The 18,289-nt window shown below is 37.4% G+C and overlaps 1 pseudogene; it reads left to right on the forward strand.

The window, feature by feature from the left end:
• LOC105005356 overlaps positions 1-18,289 on the forward strand; it is a 31,548-nt pseudogene that overhangs the window by 12,142 nt on the left and 1,117 nt on the right.

Raw genomic sequence — 18,289 nt, forward strand, 5'->3', positions numbered from 1 at the left:
TTTTTCTAGTGGTCATGTATGGATGTGAGAGTTGGACTGTGAAGAAGGCTGAGCACTGAAAAATTGATGCTTTTGAACTGTGGTGTTGGAGAAGACTCCTGAGAGTCCCTTGGACTGCAAGGAGATCCAACCAATCCATTCTAAAGGAAATCATCCCTGGGATTTCTTTGGAAGGAATGATGCTAAAGCTGAAACTCCAGTACTTTGGCCACCTCATGCAAAGAGTTGCCTCATTGGAAAAGATTCTAATGCTGGGAGGGATTGGGGGCAGGAGGAAAAGGGGACAACAAAGGATCAGATGGCTGGATGGCATCACCAACTCGATGGATGTGAGTTTGAGTGAACTCCGGCAGTTGGTGATAGACAGGGAGGCCTGGCGTGCTGTGATTCATGGGGTCGCAAAGAGTCGGACACGACTGAGCGACTGAACTGAACTGACTGAACTGAAGGATGTCTTGTAACTTTAAAGAATACTTACTGCTAAGTCACTTCAGTCGTGTCCAACTCTGTGGGATCCCACAGACAGCAGCCCACCAGGCTCCCCTGTCCCTGGGATTCTCCAGGCAAGAACACTGTAGTGAGTTTCCATTTCCTTCTCCAATGCAGAAGTGAAAGTGAAGTTGCTCAGTCGTGTCCGACTCTTAGAGACCCCATGAACTACAGCCTACCAGGCTCCTCTGTCCATGGGATTTTCCAGGCAAGAGTACTGGAGTGGAGTGCCATTGCCTTCTCCCAAAGAATACCTTGTCAGTCTCTAATTATAGCCTGAATGTATTCTATAGACTTTTCTGCAAGAATGTCATCATCTTGGTCTGAAATAACTCCTCAAGTGAACAATGCTCCCTGAAGACATTGACCTGAAAATGAAAGTGCGACATGGTGGAAAATCTAATAAGCAAAGATTTCTAATTGTTCTATTGTTGTAAAACTCTGCAGCAGGAAAGAATTATTGAGAGTAGACTTCCTGCTGGCTTTCCCTCTATGCTAACCCTGAAATCTGACTCCTTCAAGTAAGTAGTGGCAGCTGCTGTAGGAGGCACACTACTGGGTTTATGGTTTTGGTTTTCCCTGCTTCGATGTAATATTTTAGATATAGGTAATGACTATTGCCCAGGGTAGCTATTCCATGGTCTTCATTTGTTACTCTAGGCAACTGTTCCCTCCAAGTTGAAACTACTAGTCAAGAATTTATTGGAAAGTGTAAAAGAACTGTCAGTAAAGTTTAACTTCACACTTTTTTTAGTTATGCTGTTCATATATTCTTTAGTGAAATGCGTTATACACAAGAAAACTCAAGATATATATTGCATTGTAAGAAGTGTTAAAAAGTATTAGTTAGAAAGAGTTTCCTACAACTCCAACTAGACTATTAATGAACATATGTAGTTTTTTAAAATTTCTTTTGTTTTAGACTACTTTTCTAAACTATTGAGTGAAAAGCATGGTTTATTTAACTCAACTACTCAACTATGAAAAGCTTCACTCTTCGACATTAAAAATAATAAACAAATTGCTAACACTCACTTGGTGACTTTTATCCAGAACATCAAAGTCTAATGATATAAAGACTCCATAGACAGGAAAAGAAAAAAACCAAAAAGGTGAGAATGAGCCTTTCAACCTCAAACTTTAAAAAGGAAAGCTCCATTGTGTTTGTACTAGTTTGAGAACCAATACAATATTGTAGAGTGGTTAACCTCCAATTAAAATAAATAAATTTATATTAAAAATTATAAAAAATAAAAAGGAAAGCTACCATTAAAATATTTTTGATGGAAATTCATTCATATGAAATACTGTTTTTAAAATGTCTTTTACTAGAGATAAATAGAAATGTTTAATGTGCAATGTTAAATAATTTGCCTTGATAATTCGATTTATAAAGACTGCTCTGCAGTTGTCCTGGACTTTCACACTTCAAAACAGATTATATGTGTGTGTGTGCATGTCATTATCATCAACAACAACAATGATAAGATAATGGTTTGTCCAAATGCCTAGGGAATCCAGGTAGGCAGAAGACTGGATTATCTGGGGAGTCAAAAATGATTATAAAACACCAAGCTTTATTATAGAAAATCTTCATATAATAATGCCTAATGCCATGGGATCAGATTAATGGCTCCACTGCAGTGAAATTCCTTACTGAACTAAGATCCTGCTAGTTTGTGGTGCCATCATTCTGAACACTAATTAATATTAACACACAGCTGGATATGTACCCAGTAGAGTTCTATGGTATTATTCTTAGTAAGTCAAGAATCTCTCAGACCAAATACCCCAATTTGGATTAGTTTCAATTCATTAATGATATTTATCAAACACATTGTTGTTGCTGTTGATTAGTTGCTAAGTATTATCTAACTCTTTGTGACCCCATGGGCTGTAGCCTGCTAGGATCCTGTCCATGGGATTTCCCAGCCAAGAATACTGGAGCAAGTAGCCATTTCCTTCTCCAGGGGATCTTCCCAACCCAGGTATCAAACTTGCAGCTCCTGCACTGCACATGGATTATTTATCATTGAACCATGAGGGAAGCCTTATCAAACATGTAGAATTTTCTAAAAGTTCCACCACTGACAGAATAAAAAGTAGTTCAAAGAATTTCATTGATCCAGATAATTTCTAATAATATTGTTTTGTTTAAATAAAAATTTCTGATATATTTAATCACTTGAAACCATAAGAGGAAAATAAATTATCAAAAAGAATGATGTATTTTATGACATAGGTGTAACTGGACTGTTTTGGAGTATTGGTTATAAAGGAAAGAAGTGCTAAGCATAGCTTGAGAGTTCTCATAAACTTCTCTGGAAAAAAACTTTTTATGTATAAAGTATAGCCTTGATCTTATGACCAGAAACTTTAGACAAGAATATAATTCAAAATGAATTGACACCTCAAAATTAAAATTCTAATCACATAACCATGAATAACATAAAAGAGAAAATTAAATGATAATTAACTAAAATGTGTCATGTGTACTTAGTCACTCAGTCGTGTCCGACTCTTTATGACCCCATGGACTGTAGCCCACCAAGTTCCTCTCTCCATGCAGATTCTCCAGGCAAGAATACTGGAGTGGGTTTCCATGCCCATCTCAAAATGCATCATAAGCAAGCCCAAAGACCTTTTGCAAGATGTTATATGTTCTTCCTTCTTCCTTTCCATACATCCTTCCTTCTTTTCTCCCTTTTTATTTTTTTAAATAATTTTTTGTATAATTGTAAGAGATTAGAAGAGGCACACATAATCAAGGCAGAATACAAGAGTGTGACAAAAATTTAGAAAAAGCATATCAGGAAGATCTGAGTTCAAAATGAGCTGTGACTTGTGAACATGTTTAATATAAGATAAGTGAGACTTCAGGGAATGTTTGCAGAGAAAGGCAAATGAGCAAGAGAGGTCAAACTGTTTGAGGCAGGTGATATTATTTCAAAGAAGTAAAAAAAGAGTCTTCTTTACTATAATTTTTCTTCTATTTCCATCATTAAGTAGAAGCTCTTCAAACTTAAGAGTGGGTTAAATGTAGAAAAGAAAGAATTGATCCTTAAATCTGTTATTCCACAGTTTAATGCCTATAGACACCAGAGAGATAACAAATTAGAGAGACATGCAGAGTGTTAAAAAATGAGAATAATATGGTACTGTAAAGAGCTGGAAAGCTCATCTTTATCTAAAAGGATTCATGCTCCATTGTAAAAAATAAAAATATATTCTACTTGAAAAATGCTGCCCAACAATTCTTCCTTTTCTGCTGTCCTTTATATCAAATATCTTAGAAATTCTTTTCCGGACTTCCAATTCTAGTATTCCTGCTGGAGAAATCCCATGGACAGAGGAGCCTGGTGGGCATAGTTCCTGGGGTCACAAAGAGTCAGATATAACTGAGCACACACCCATATGTGCCCTGGAATAGATCTGTAATTCGCATTTATCTTCTCTGTGTAGCCATTGATACCTCTTGATAAATATTAACTTGGAAAAACACATGAAAAGTGATGCTTAATTAAACAAATGATATGAAGTAATAGAATAAAGATGTTGGAAAAAGAGACAAATGTTTATTTGTCTGACATTGAGACCACTGTGGAAAGAAGGAACAGATCAATAAATGCTGTGGGAGTAATCACACAAAAGGGTTGAACTCTTACCTCACACCATTTAGACAGTTCAATTATAGGTGAATTAAATATTAGCTAAGACAAGGAACCATGAAACTTTCAGAATAAAACATGCAATGATATATTGAAAGCTTCTGGAAAGAAAAGGATTCCTTGACACAAAGTAAATTATCTCCCCTTCCTCCCCAGCCTGGTCTAGTCCATGCCCCTCCCCACTGGCTCCCTGAGTCCCAGGTGGGTCTGGATTTGGGTAGCTGGGTGCTGATGGATGGACAGATAGATGCAGGCAAGGATGGATGGAGGTATACACTGAGGGCCAAGGGCATCCACTGTCAAGGGCACTGCTTAAGGTTGACCCCAACAGATGGAGGGATACACAGAGGGCCAAGTGCATCTACTTTAAAGGGCATTGCTCAAGGTCCACCCTGGTGGGCTGAGGCCAAGCTCAGTATTTGCAATTGACTGCTACCTTAAAATACAGGTCCTAAAAATGCAAGATTGTTTGGATTTAGAAGATGATCTATATAAATGATAAAAATTAAGAAAAACATTTTTTTCTGTATTGTCCACCTGGAATATGGTGGACATATGCTTCTGTTAGCTTAGGCAGTAAAGAATCTGCCTGGAATGCAGGAGATCTGGGTTCAGTTGCTAGATTGGGAAGATCCCCTGGAGAAGGGAATGGCAAACCACTCCAGTATTCTCTCTGGGAGAATATCATGGACAGAGTTTGGGATTGCAAAAAGTCAGACACAGCTGAGTAACTAACACACACACATGCTTCTGGAATAATATTCACCATGGTTTTGGACAACCTTCCAAATTTAAAAGACATTCTATAAATAAGGCTGAGTATGTAAAAATCGATGCTTTTGAACTGTGGTTCTGGAGAAAACTCTTGAAAGTCCCTTGGACAGCAAGGATATCAAACCAGACCATCCTAAAGGAAATCAACCCTGAATATTCATTGGAAGGACTCATGCTGAAGCTGAAGCTCCAATATTTGGCACCCAATGTGAAAGACTGACTGACTGGAAAAGACCCTGGTGTTGGGGAAGACTGAATGCAGGAGGAGAAGGTGACGACAGAGGGTGAGATGGTTGAATGGCATCATTGACTCAATGGACATGAATTTAAGCAAACTCTAGAAGACAGTGGAGGACAGAGGAGCCTTGCATGCCACGGTCCATGGGGTCACAAAGAGTAGGACACCACTTAGCCACTGAAAAACAGTAACAACATATTTCCTTTTGCTCATTAACAGTGGACGACTCAGAGGTGGATTTTTTGGCCTTCAAAGGAAACAGAGATGATAAAGACTTCAAATGGAACTTGGATATAATGTTGGAGAATACACTCAATTTATTACACATGGAATCCAGCAAGCTAAAGGTATGGAAAGGTAGAGCCGTGGAACATCCTACATGTGGCATTCAACATCTTCTGGGAAGCAGTGGAGAGGCTATGGATCCTGATTCAGAGCAACAACCAGTGTCTTTAGGATCTGGGAATTCTCTTCGTTCAGATGGAAGGGAAACCTGGCTTTGTCTCAGAACCAAAGCCAAGATGTGAGAAATAAAGGATCCATGGGAGCAGAAATTAAATTACGATGAAGATGGAATTTCCCATGAAAGGTGCTCCATGATAATAAGGATGACCAACACTGCAACTATTATGCTATCCCAGGGTAGAAACGTGCCGTATTCCATGATGGCATCAAGCCCCAATTCAAAATGCAGCCCAAGACTCGTTGTCGTGCTTCTAGTCAGACACAACTGATCCACTCTTCTCTGGGCTCCATATATGGCAGTGAAGTCATCGCTGAGGATCTTTAGTTCCTCTGCACCACCCAATACAGCCTGTCCCAGTGAAGAGACAAATAAACCCAGCTAATTTTTCCCCAGCGGCAGCAGCAGCAATAGATGCAAGCAAGAACCATACAGCAACATCAGCAGCAACAGCCACAGGGAATTCAACTCCAGTTTACTGCCCCAAATCAAGTTCCTCTTCCTCTAGGCTGGAACAAGCTGCCTTCTGGAGTCATTCAGCTTCCTCCAGCCTAGAGTTCTCTGGCACAATGACTGCAAATCAAGGGTAGGAAATGCTCCCCCGCCTGGCCCAATGCGACAGCAAATCCAGGCAAGATCATCCTTAACTACCATACAGACAACTTCCTGCTCTCCTCCTCCATATACCTTTGGCAGCAGCAAGCTTCAGGAACCCAGAGAAGCTTTCCTCAGATGAACAACCCAGGCCATTTAACAGCTCCTCAGATGAACTTGCAAGGAGGGCCTTTTAAGTTCCCAACCCCCCGTACAGCCTCACCTCAACAACAAGTCTGCATCCTCCGCTCCCCCTTCCAATAGGGATATGACTTGTAAAATCTTCAACAGTTAACCAAACTCAGCAGCATATGGGAACAAGGACATCTCAAAATAATCTGCTTGGCCAAGGATTTCAGCAGTCCATCAGCTTTCCAGGTCAGAATCCCATGGTTCAACAAGGAAAGGTGTTAAATAAATGCCTTCATCCTAGAAAAAAAAAAAAAATAAATAAATAATCATGCAAGTATTAACAGAGTTCCAAAGAACAGCAAGGAGTGATAAGAAAGCCTTCCTCAGTGATCAATTCAAAGAAATAGAGGAAAACAATAGAATGGGAAAGACTCAAGATCTCTTAAAGTTAATTAGAGATACTAAGGGACCATTTCATGGGCACAATAAAGGACAGAAATGGTATGGACCTAACAGAAGCAGAAGATATTAAGAAGAGGTGGCAAGAATGCACAGAAATACTATACAAAAAAGATCTTCATGACCCACATAACCATGATGGTGTGATCACTCACCTAGAGCCAGACATCCTGGAATGCAAAGTCAAGTAGGCCTTAGGAAGCCTTACTACAAACAAAGCTAGTGGAGGTGATGGAACTCCAGTTAAGCTATTTCAAATCCTTAAAGATGATGCTGGGAAAGTGCTGCACTCAATATGCCAACAAATTTGGAAAACTCAGCAGTGGCCACAGGACTGGAAAAGGTCAGTTTTCATTCCAATCCCAAAGATGGGCAATGCTAAAGAATATTCAAACTACCACACAATTACACTCATCTCACATGCTAGCAAAGTAATGCTCAAAATTCTTGAAATCAGGCTTCAACAGTATATGAACAGTGAACTAACTTCCAGATGTTCAAGCTGGATTTAGAAAAGGGAGAGGAACCAGAGATCAAATTGCTAACATCCGTTGGATCATCAAAAAAGCAAGAGAGTTCCAGAAAAACATCTATTTCTGCTTCATTGACTATGCCAAAGCCTTTCATTGTGTGGATCACAACAAACTGTGGAAAATTCTTAAAGAGATGGAAATACACGACCACCTGTCCTGCCTCTTGAGAAATCTGTGTGCAGGTCAAGAAGCAACAGTTAGAACTGGACGTGGAACAACAGACTGGTTTCAAATTGGGAAAGGAGTACATCAAGGCTCTATATTGTCACCCTGCTTATATAACTTATATGCAGAGTACATCATGCAAAATGCCGGACTGGATGAAGTACAACCTGGAATCTAGAATGCCAGGAAAAATATCAATAGCCTCAGATACACAAATGACACCACCATTATGGAAGAAACTGAAGGAACTGAAGAGCCTCTTGATGAAAGTGAAAGAGGAGAGTGAAAAAACTGTCTTAAAATTCAATGTTCTAAATACTAAGATCATGGCATCCAGTCCCATCACTTTATAGCAAACAGATGTGGAAACACTGGAAACAGTGAGAGACTTTATTTTCTTGGGATCCAAATCACTGCAGATGGTGACTTTGGCCATGAAATTAAAAGATGCTTGCTTCTTGGAAGAAAAGCTATGACCAACTTAGACCACATATTAAAAAGCAGAGACATTGCCAAATAAAGTCCATCTTGTCAGAGCTATGGTTTCTTCCAGTAGTCATGTATGGATGTAAGAGTTGGACTATAAAGAAAGTTGAGTCCTGAAGAATTGATGCCTTTGAACTGTGGTGTTGGAGAAGACACTTGAGAGTCCCTTGGACTGCAAGGGGATCCAAGCAGTCCATCCTAAAGGAAATTGTCCTGAATATTCACTGGAAGGACTGATGCTAAAGCTGAAACTGCAATATTTGGCCACCTGATGTGAAGAACTGACTCATTGGAAAAGACCCTGATGCTGGGAAAGATTGAAGGCAGGAGGAGAAGGGGACGGCAGAGGGCAAGATGGCTGGATGGCATCTTCGACTTGATGGACCTGAGTTTGAGCATGCTCCAGGAGTTGGTGATGGACAGGGAATTCTGGAGTGCCACAGTCCATGGGGTCACAAAGAGTCAGACACGACTGAGCGACTGAACTAAACTGAAGTATTAGCAGTTTGATTATATTTCAAATAAAAATGTATTTAACTGCAACTAGAAAAATTAAAATACAACTATATTCCATGAAAATATAGTTATAATACACTTAACATGTTTTATCAATATAAATTTTAATCAGAATTAACTATTAATTAAAATTAACAGCAATGATATACAGATTAAAAAATGTATAAAAAAATGTCCAAAAGAAAATAACAATCCACCAAAGAGGATAACTGAATTTCCTATAAATATTGTTAAAGATGGTCACTTTGACTATTTAACAGAGAGTTGTCAAATAGGAAACATAAAAATCTTTTAATACCCATCAAACATTTTTTAAGTTATAAAAATAAGAGGTGCCAAAGGTAAGTTGTAACACACAGCTATATGCTACTAGAGGAAATCTAAAGTGGTATACTCAGACAGTAAAGAATCTGCCTGCAATGTGGGAGATCTGGGCTTGATTTCTGGATTGGGAAGATCCTTTGGAGAGGGAAATGGCAGCCCACTCCAGTATTCTTGCCTGGAGAATCCCAGGGATGGAGGAGCCTGGTGGGCTGCCATCCTGGTCACACATTGGACACTACTGAAGCGACTTAGCAGCAGCAGCAGCCAGTATTCTTGCCTGGAGAATTCCATGGACAGAGGTGACTGACACTTTCACTTTGACTTCCGTGATGTCTCAGGGGGTAAAGAATCCACCTGCAATTCAAGAGACATAGGAGATGCAGGTTCAATCCCTGGGTTGGGAAGATCCCCTGGAGTAGGAAAATAGCAGCCCACTCCAGTATTCTTGCCTGAAAAATCCCATGGGCAGAGAAGACTGGCAAGTTACAGACCAAAGGGTAGCAAAGAGCTGGACACAAATGAGTGACTAAACATCCATCATCAAAATAGTTTACAATTGAGAAAAATTGTAAATGTGAAAATGTGTAGCAAATAATAGAACATGTCAAAAGTGGACCCAGTAATCCAAATATACATTTACAAAAATCATCTTTCCTAATATTAAAAAAATAAGAAAAGACAAAAATATAAGTCAACAAAAGAATTGATAAAAACTGTCACACCTTTACATGGCCACAATTAACACTAATAAACTATAGCCACACATGTCAGTTTGGGTACACTTCATTGAATATATTTGAATGAAAACAATTCACAATAATTCACGCAACGTATTTGCTTTACACACATTTTAAAAGTATACATAAATAGTCTGTTTTTTATATTACATGTGTCATAAAATTATAAACCAAAAGAAAGGAGGAGTTATGATATAATTATACCTATTAATAGTATCCAAGAAAGGGAAAATGAAAACAATAACGAATATTGAGGAGTTATATTAAATTTTAATATTTATTAAATTAGATTAACTATTTTAGTATATAGGGAAAGGAAATGGCAACCCACTTCAGTACTCTTGCCTAGAGAATCCCTTGGACAAAGGAACCTGGTGGGCTGCAGTCCATAGTGTTGCAGAGTCGGACATGACTGAGTAACTGACACACACATATTGGCATATATTGCATAATTTGCAAGTATTTATCTTTAATAGAGATTACAAAGCATGCAATTTTCATTAAAAATAAGTACATGGAAATTATATACAGGGCTTCCCTAGTAGCTCAGACAGTAAAGAATATGCCTGCATTTCAGGAGACCCAGGTTCAATCCCTGGGTCAGGGAAGATCCCCTGGAGAAGGGAATGGCTTCCTATTCCAGTATTCTTGCATGGAGAATTCCATGGACAGAGGAGCCTGGCAGGCTACAGTTCTTGGGGTCACAAAGAGTCAGAAACAACTGAGTGACTAACACTTTCACTTTTCATAATATGCACATAGTTAAAAAAAGAGAAATTAAAATTTTCCACTTTTTATCATAATCTGTTTAGTTCCCATCTTTATATTGACATTACATTCAAGGTTCAAATGTTCTTTAAATTTGTAAATCAAAATCTAATATGAGTCCTCATCTTAACTTTCTTGGTAGTTTTGCACATGATTGCTGATTCCCTTCCTGTTTGTTATATCAAAACTGCATTTAAGTTTGAAACACTATATTTCATGAAAAAGGATGTGCACATGTGTGATATTTTTTTCAATATGAATTTTCTTCCTTTCCATCTTCTTTTTTTTTTTTTTTTCTGCTGGAATTCCAGGTATAAGTGTATTAGGCAACTTATTACTGAAGTTCTGTTTCTTACCTTCCCTCTTCATGCTGAACTGCTTTTTCTTCTTTAAACTTTCAGAGTTTGTTTTCTTCCCCTGTGTCCTCAAGAGCAGTAATCTTCATTTTCATGTCAAAACTAAAATAAGTGTCAAATCTGCAGATATAAGCCGATTCTGTGAACTGGCTTCACTTTAGTTTTTGAATTGTTTTTAGATCTAGATGCTACTTTCAGTTCAGTTCAGTTCAGTTGCTCAGTAGTGTCCGACTCTTTGTGACCACATGAATCACAGCACGCCAGGCCTCCCTGTCCATCACCAACCCCCAGAGTTCACTCAGACTCACGTCCATCAAGTCAGTGATGCCATCCAGCCATCTCATTTTCTGTTGTCCCCTTCTCCTCCTGCCCCCAATCCCTCCCAGCATCAGGGTCTTTTCCAATGAGTCAACTCTTCGCATGAGGTGGCCAAAGTACTGGAGTTTCAGCTTCAGCATCACTCCTTCCAAAGAAATCCCAGGGCTGATCTCCTTCAGAAATGGACTGGTTGGATCTCTTTGCAGTCCAAGGGACTCTCAAGAGTCTTCTCCAACACCACAGTTCAAAAGCATCAATTCTTCGGCGCTCAGCTTTCTTCACAGTCCAACTCTCACATCCATACGTGATCACAGGAAAAACCATAGCCTTGACTAGGTTATTCTTAATATTTCCATTTCTTTCTATATTATGTTCATATTTTTATATAAATCCTTAAACACATTTCATAGTTCTTTTTTTGCATGGCTCTTCAAAAGTTACCACTGAATGGCACAGATGTTTAATAGCATCTTTATTCTCAGGTTGACAAAACAATGTATCCATATCACACTCATCAAGCAAACTTCCGCTTTTTTAAGTTTCAAAATAACAAATGCTATTAAAGATGTACAATAACATGACTGTTATATACTTTCAGAGGAAATATAAATTAGTGAGTCCTAAAAATTGGTCAATTTACAGCTCCTTAGTAGTAGTTATTTCCCTGGTAATTGTTATTTGCTTGTCCCTGGGTAGTTAACCCTAAACACGTATACATTAGAATTAAACCAATGCCTCAAGAGGAACTCTAAGCAGATTTCCAAAGCCCTCATAATTTACCCTGTAAAATCTACCCACTCAACTTTCCTCAGCACTATCACTTGTTTCCTCAACTCAACAAGACTTCCATACTTGCTTCTCCATGGTCTTGAAAGCAAGATCAATCCAGAAACCAGTGTGATAACAGGACATAAATAATTTGCAGTCTTGTTTAAGGAACCATAGGATATGCTGCCAGTTACATATTGTCTGAAAAAATCATTTTATATATTTCAAAGTTGGTTAGAGTAGGAGGAAATTTCAGATACCATTTACTCCATCATGGCTGCTCATTTCTTTTAAAATAAATAGCCTAATATCATTTAAACACCTGTTTAATAAAAAGAATGCAATCCAAAGGACACAGACATTTTAGAATTGACTTAGCATTTAATGCAAGTTATATATCTATCCCCAATTGCATAGAAACCATAAAACTGCAGAAGCCCCTCAAAGGAATTTGTAGGTAATTAGAAAGGATTAAATAATAATAAAATATGTTTTGTAAACTGTATAATCCTCAAATAAAGTCACATTAAATCATATGTGTGAATATGTTTGTTGACCTAGATTTTCTTAATTAAAGAAAGGTTGCACTGTCTGCTGTTTATGAATCAAATTAATTTGTAAACCTCTTGAGTAAGAGTTTCAGTTGATTTTCATCTAAGTTGGTTTCACATTTCCCAGAATCATAATAAACTCCTGATCTTCATGAGATTCAGCTAAAAGAGTGCTGATACTTTGGAGAAATTCCATATAATTTTAATAATCAATATGAATATTAAGCCCATATTGAATTTAAACAGTTCAAGAATATGTACCTTTTGAATGAAATCTCCAAAATTTGATTTGAAATGCTGGCTTTTGATTCTAATTCTTTGATATTACCTATTTAATCAGATAAGACTTATAGACTAGTGATCTGCAAGAAAGAAGCATAGACTCAAAGCTGGAATCAAGGTACAAATATACTTTACCATCATGATGACAACAATCACAAGTAATGTTTGTTAAGTGCTTAGATATAAATACCAGGGACTCTTTTTAGTTATTCATGCATTTTTAATCCTTGTAATCTACTTTTGGAGTAATCTTTATTTCTTATCTCTTTTTATTGATGAAATAACATAGACTCAAAAGTAAATGTATTTGCCAAAATACTATTTTCTACTTTGACAAAAAAACTAGGCAAGATCAGAAATTATGCTCCAATAAGCTGATTTCAGATGACATCTTCTGAATAAATTATATTAATTTCTCAATCTGCCATGAATACATGGTGTTCTATGCCCATAGACTTTTTTTGCTGTTGTTCAGTTGCTAGTCATGCCCAACTCCTAGGGACCCCATGGACTGCAGTACACCAGGCTTCTCTGCCCATCAGCATTTCCCAGAGTTTGCTCGAACTCATGTCCTTTGAGTTGGTGATGCCATCCAACCATCTCATCCTCTGTTGCCCACTTCTCCTCCTGCCTTCAGTGTTTCCCAGCATCAGGGTCTTTTCCAATGAGTCAGTCCTTTGCATCAGGTGGCCAAAGTATTGGAGCTTCAGATTCAGCATCAGTCCTTCCAATGAATGTTCAGGACCGACTTTCTTTAGGATTGCCTGGTTTCATATCCATGCAGTCCAAGGAAATTTCAAAAGTCTTTATGAGAAAGAAAGGATTAGAGTAAACAGGACATTTAATCTTTTCAAAATAAATGTGCATTTCATTTATTCTTTATTTTCTTTCCTTTTTCCCTTGATTTCAAAGATAAAATCTTACTCTTCAGCTTGGACTGTTTTTAGGAATTTGTACCAAGTCTCCAGTGTATGGGGGCTTCACAGGTGGCTCAGTGAGTAAAGAAACCACCTGTGAAGCAGGAGACACAGGATTGATCCTTTGGTTCGGAAGATCCCATGGAGGAGGGCGTGGCAAACCACTCCAGTATTCTTGCTAGGAAAATAACATTTACAGGGGAGCCTGGCAGGCTATTGTCCATGGAGTCCCATAGAGTTGGACAGGACTGAGTGACTGAGTGTGCATGCGCTCCAGTGTGTGTGGGATTTTTTTTCCATCTATTTTAAAGGAAAGAGATTCATTAAAAATTTTTCAACTAAAATGACAATATAGTTATTTGAATATGTATATTTTCCTTATACAGATGACAATTTGGTTAATGTAGATTAAACTATTAACAAATATACTTAATCTTTCCATCTATAAACTTTTTAAATAAAACATGCTCTTCATCTGTAAACATGTTTAAAAGAAACATAGTTTTTATCCTTTGGAAAGAAAACAATATTGGTAAAGTAGATAAGCAAATTTCAACAATGATAGTGCCTATTTAGATGTGTGGGTACATCACAATCAATTAATTGCAGTATTTATTGATAAATATTAGAGATCATTTAATATGCTAATGTCATCAATTTTTTTTTTTTTTTTGGCCAATTAGTAGATGTTCTGTGCAGCAATCAAACCCACAGTTTTTGAAATCTGGTACTTTAATATTTATTTTTAGTGGATTAATGCTGGCAGAGATCATCAAGAACGATTGACCCTCAGTTGACCTGCAAACTGGACTTGGGTGATCAGAGGGTCTGGAAACTGGCAATGGCTACTACAAGAGCAATTGTGGGCTGGACTGGCCCCTGGCCAAGCTGGATGAGAATTCTGTCTATAACTGTGACTGACTTTCAGGGTCGTCCCTAGTATGACTGCCTGCAAGGCCTGGCCACAGTTATTGTGGTAATGATGGTGGGCAGTGCTGGCCACCTGGCTGCTTCTGAAGGGAACTCCTGCTGGCAAGGCCACCCACTGGGTGGGACAGGGCAAACCCCTAGAAAGAAAGTTAGAAGGATACCTGTGCCAGCTGGGACAGCCCACCAGTTAAGTTGCTCTTTTTTATCTAAATTTTAATTTGGAGATTTTGGTAATTAGGACTTTTATTTATGCTAATATAGTTCTTTATGGATAAAAATTTTCCGGAAAACATTGCTATATTTTGATCTCAAATTTTTTATAGGTTTTGGTGCTATTTTTTAATTCAGTTCATAATGGATTTTAATTTCCCTATTGGTTTTTGCTTTTGTTCAGTTGTTTTTTAGGAGTATGTTATTTAGTTTCCAAACATACTTGATTTTTCAAAAGGTATTTTTACTATTGTTTTCTAGTTTAATTACATTGTAATCAGAAAAGATTCTCATTACAGCTTTCATTCTTTTGAATCTATTGAGGACTTTTTTATGGTTGACAGTGTTGTCTTTTATACCTTACTGATTTTTGATTTGCTTGTATCAATCCTCAAATAATAATGTTCAAATAAAACTACAGATTTTTTATATTTCTTTAATTTTTAATTCAATTAAATTTTGCTTCATGTATTTCTAAGTGCTATTGTTAGACACATAAACACTAAGATTGTTATCTTTTTGGTGAATCAATTATATTAGCAATGATAAATATTCCTCTTCATCCATGGTAATATTTTCTGCTATGAAATTTCATTTGATATATAAACAAGTGCACTATCCTTTTTATTTTTTTCATTAGTGTTAGCATGGTATATCTTTTCCAACCTTTTAAATTATCTAACTTTAATGCTATATTTAAAGTCATTTTTTCTTTAGTAAATTTCTAATATTGAATTCGAGTGCTTAAGCTATATTGATTTAAGTTTGCTATTGATATAGTTGAGTTTAAATACAGTATACTACTATTTATTTCATTTCATTTTATTTCATCCCCATTTCTTCCTTTCTGCCATGTATTGTGTATATCTTAATAATTCTATTTGAACTTCTTAGTTAATTTATATGGGCTTCTCTGATAGCTCAGTGGGTAAAAAACTCACCAGCAATATAGGGGACCCTGGTTCAATTCCTGGGTCAGGGAGATCAGCTAGAGAAAGGATAGGCTACCCACTCCAATATTCTTGCTAGCTATAACTCTTTTCTATAATATTACAGTCAACCTTCAACTGATGACATACTATTTCATGTAACCACCTCTTATCTGTACATTTCCATTTTCTCCTCAGGCATTTGTTATGTTATTGTCATAGAGTCTAATTAACTTTAAGTTGTGTTATTGTTTTTGCTTTAAGCAATATCTGTAAAGAGATTTCAAAATTATGCTAAAAACTTTTTTCTTATTTGCCCACCTATTTAGCTTTCTAGGGGGTATGTGCTCATAATTCACTGAACTAGATATAGATTTCCATCTGATATTCTTTTTATTCTGTTTGAAAGAATGGCTTTAACATTTTCAATGTAGAATTATGTTGGTAACAATTATTTTAGCTTTACTACATTTAAAAAGGTCTTTATTTTTTTTTTCAAAAATATAAGTATAAATATATTCTTGCTAAGTTTACTTTGTTCTGTTAATACTTCTGTTAATACTGCTTTGACTTCTGACTCTTATTTTTTCAATTGAACTCTGCTGTAATTCTAATATTTGTTCTACTGTGTGCAAAATCTCTTTTGTTTCCTCCAGCTGATTTTATATTTGCTTTTTTTTCTGGATTCAGTGAAGTCAATATCACGTAAATTTTCTGTAATTTTCTTCTACAAGAGTTTGCTTAGGATTCTTTGAACTTCTTGGATCTCTGTGTTTGTAGTATTAATCAAATTTGGGAAAGGTTTTATTCATCATTACTTTAAAATTTTATCTGACCTACATTCCTCTTCTCCAGTGACTGCTATTATACATATATTAGGCTCCTGAGATTGTTCAACATTTCACTGATGCCCCATTTAGCATTTTAATGTCTTATTTTATTAATATGTTTTATTTTGGTTACTTCTACACTGTGTTTTCATGTTCATTAACCTACTAATTTTCCCAGGGGCTTCCGAGGTGGCACAGTGTAAAGAATCCACCCGTCCGTACAGGAGACACAAGAGATGCTGGTTCAATCCTTGGGTTGGGAATACATGGGAGTAGGAAATGGCAACCCATTCTAGTATTCTTGACTGGGACACTCCATGGACAGAAGGAGCCTGGTGGGCACAGTCCAAGGGGTTGCAACTAGTTGAACATGACTAGTCAACTGAACACATAACATTCTCATCTGCTGTTCATATGATCAAGTATATTTTTCATGTCAGAAATCATAGTTTTAATACATAGGAATTCAATTTGAGGCTCATTTTAAATTTCTTCTACATCCTACTTAATAAGCTTACTTTTCCCTCCACCTTCTTGAAGATATGGAATGAAGTTATAACTGGTTTAGGTTTCTTATGTGCTAATTACAGAATCTGTGGTATTCCTGTGGCATTCCTGTGTCATTTTGTAAAGATGTGTTTATCCCCTCACCAAAGATCACATTCTCTGCCTCTTCTCACACTGGTAATTTTTGATAGTTCAGTTCAGTTAAGTCACTCAGCCATGTCCAACTCCATAGACTTGCATCTCCATAGACTGCAGCACACCCAGCTTCTCTGTCCATAACCAACTCCGGAGCCTACTCAGACACATGTCTATTGAGTCAGTGATGCCATCCAACCATCTCATCCTCTGTCATCCCCTTCTCCTCCCACCTTCAATCTTTCCCAGCATCAGGGTCTTTTCCAATGAGTCAGTTCTTGGCATCAGGTGGCCAAAGTATTGGAGTTTCAGCTTCAGCATGAGTCTTTCCAATGAATATTCAGGACTGACTTCCTTTAGGATGGGCTGGTTTGATCTCCTTGGAGTCTCAAGAGTCTTCTCCAACACCACAGTTCAAAAGCATCGATTCTTCGGCACTTAGCTTTCTTTATAGTCCAACTCTCACATCCATACATGATTACTGGAATAATCATAGCTTTGACTAGATGGACCTTTGATGACAAAGTAATGTCTCTGCTTTTTAATATGATGTCTAGGTTGGTCATAACTTTTCTTCCAAGGAGTAAGCGTCTTTTAATTTTATGGTTGCAGTCACCATTTGCAGTGACTTTGGAGCACTAAAAAATAAAATCTGTCACTGTTTCTAGTCTTTCCACAATTATTTGCCATGAAGTGATGGGACCAGATGCCATGATCTTAGTTTTCTGAATGTTGAGCTTTAAGCCAACTTCTTCACTCTCCTCTTTCACTTTCATCAAGAGGCTCTTTAGTTCCTCTTCACTTTCTGCCATAAGGGTGATGTCATCTGCATATCTGAGGCTATTGGTATTTCTCCCAGCTTGTGCTTCTTCCAGCCCAGTGTTTCTCATGAGGTACTCTGCATATAAGTTAAACGAGCAGGGTGACAGTATACAGCCTTGACGTACTCTTTTTCCTATTAGGAAACAGTCTGTTTTTTCATGTCCAGTTCTAATTGTTGCTTCCTGACCTGCCTATAGGTTTCTCAAGAGGCAGGTCAGGTGGTCTGGTATTCCCATGTCTTTCAGAATTTTCCACAGTTTATTGTGATCCACACAGTCAAAGGCTTTGGCATAGTCAATAAAACAGAAGTAGATATTTTTCTGGAACTCTCTTGCTTTTTCAATGATCCAGCAGATGTTGGCAATTTGATCTCTGGTTCCTCTGCCTT

Source organism: Bison bison, unplaced genomic scaffold (assembly GCF_000754665.1).
Source record: "Bison bison bison isolate TAMUID 2011002044 unplaced genomic scaffold, Bison_UMD1.0 scf7180017864489, whole genome shotgun sequence".
Classification (NCBI taxonomy): Eukaryota; Metazoa; Chordata; class Mammalia; order Artiodactyla; family Bovidae; genus Bison; species Bison bison.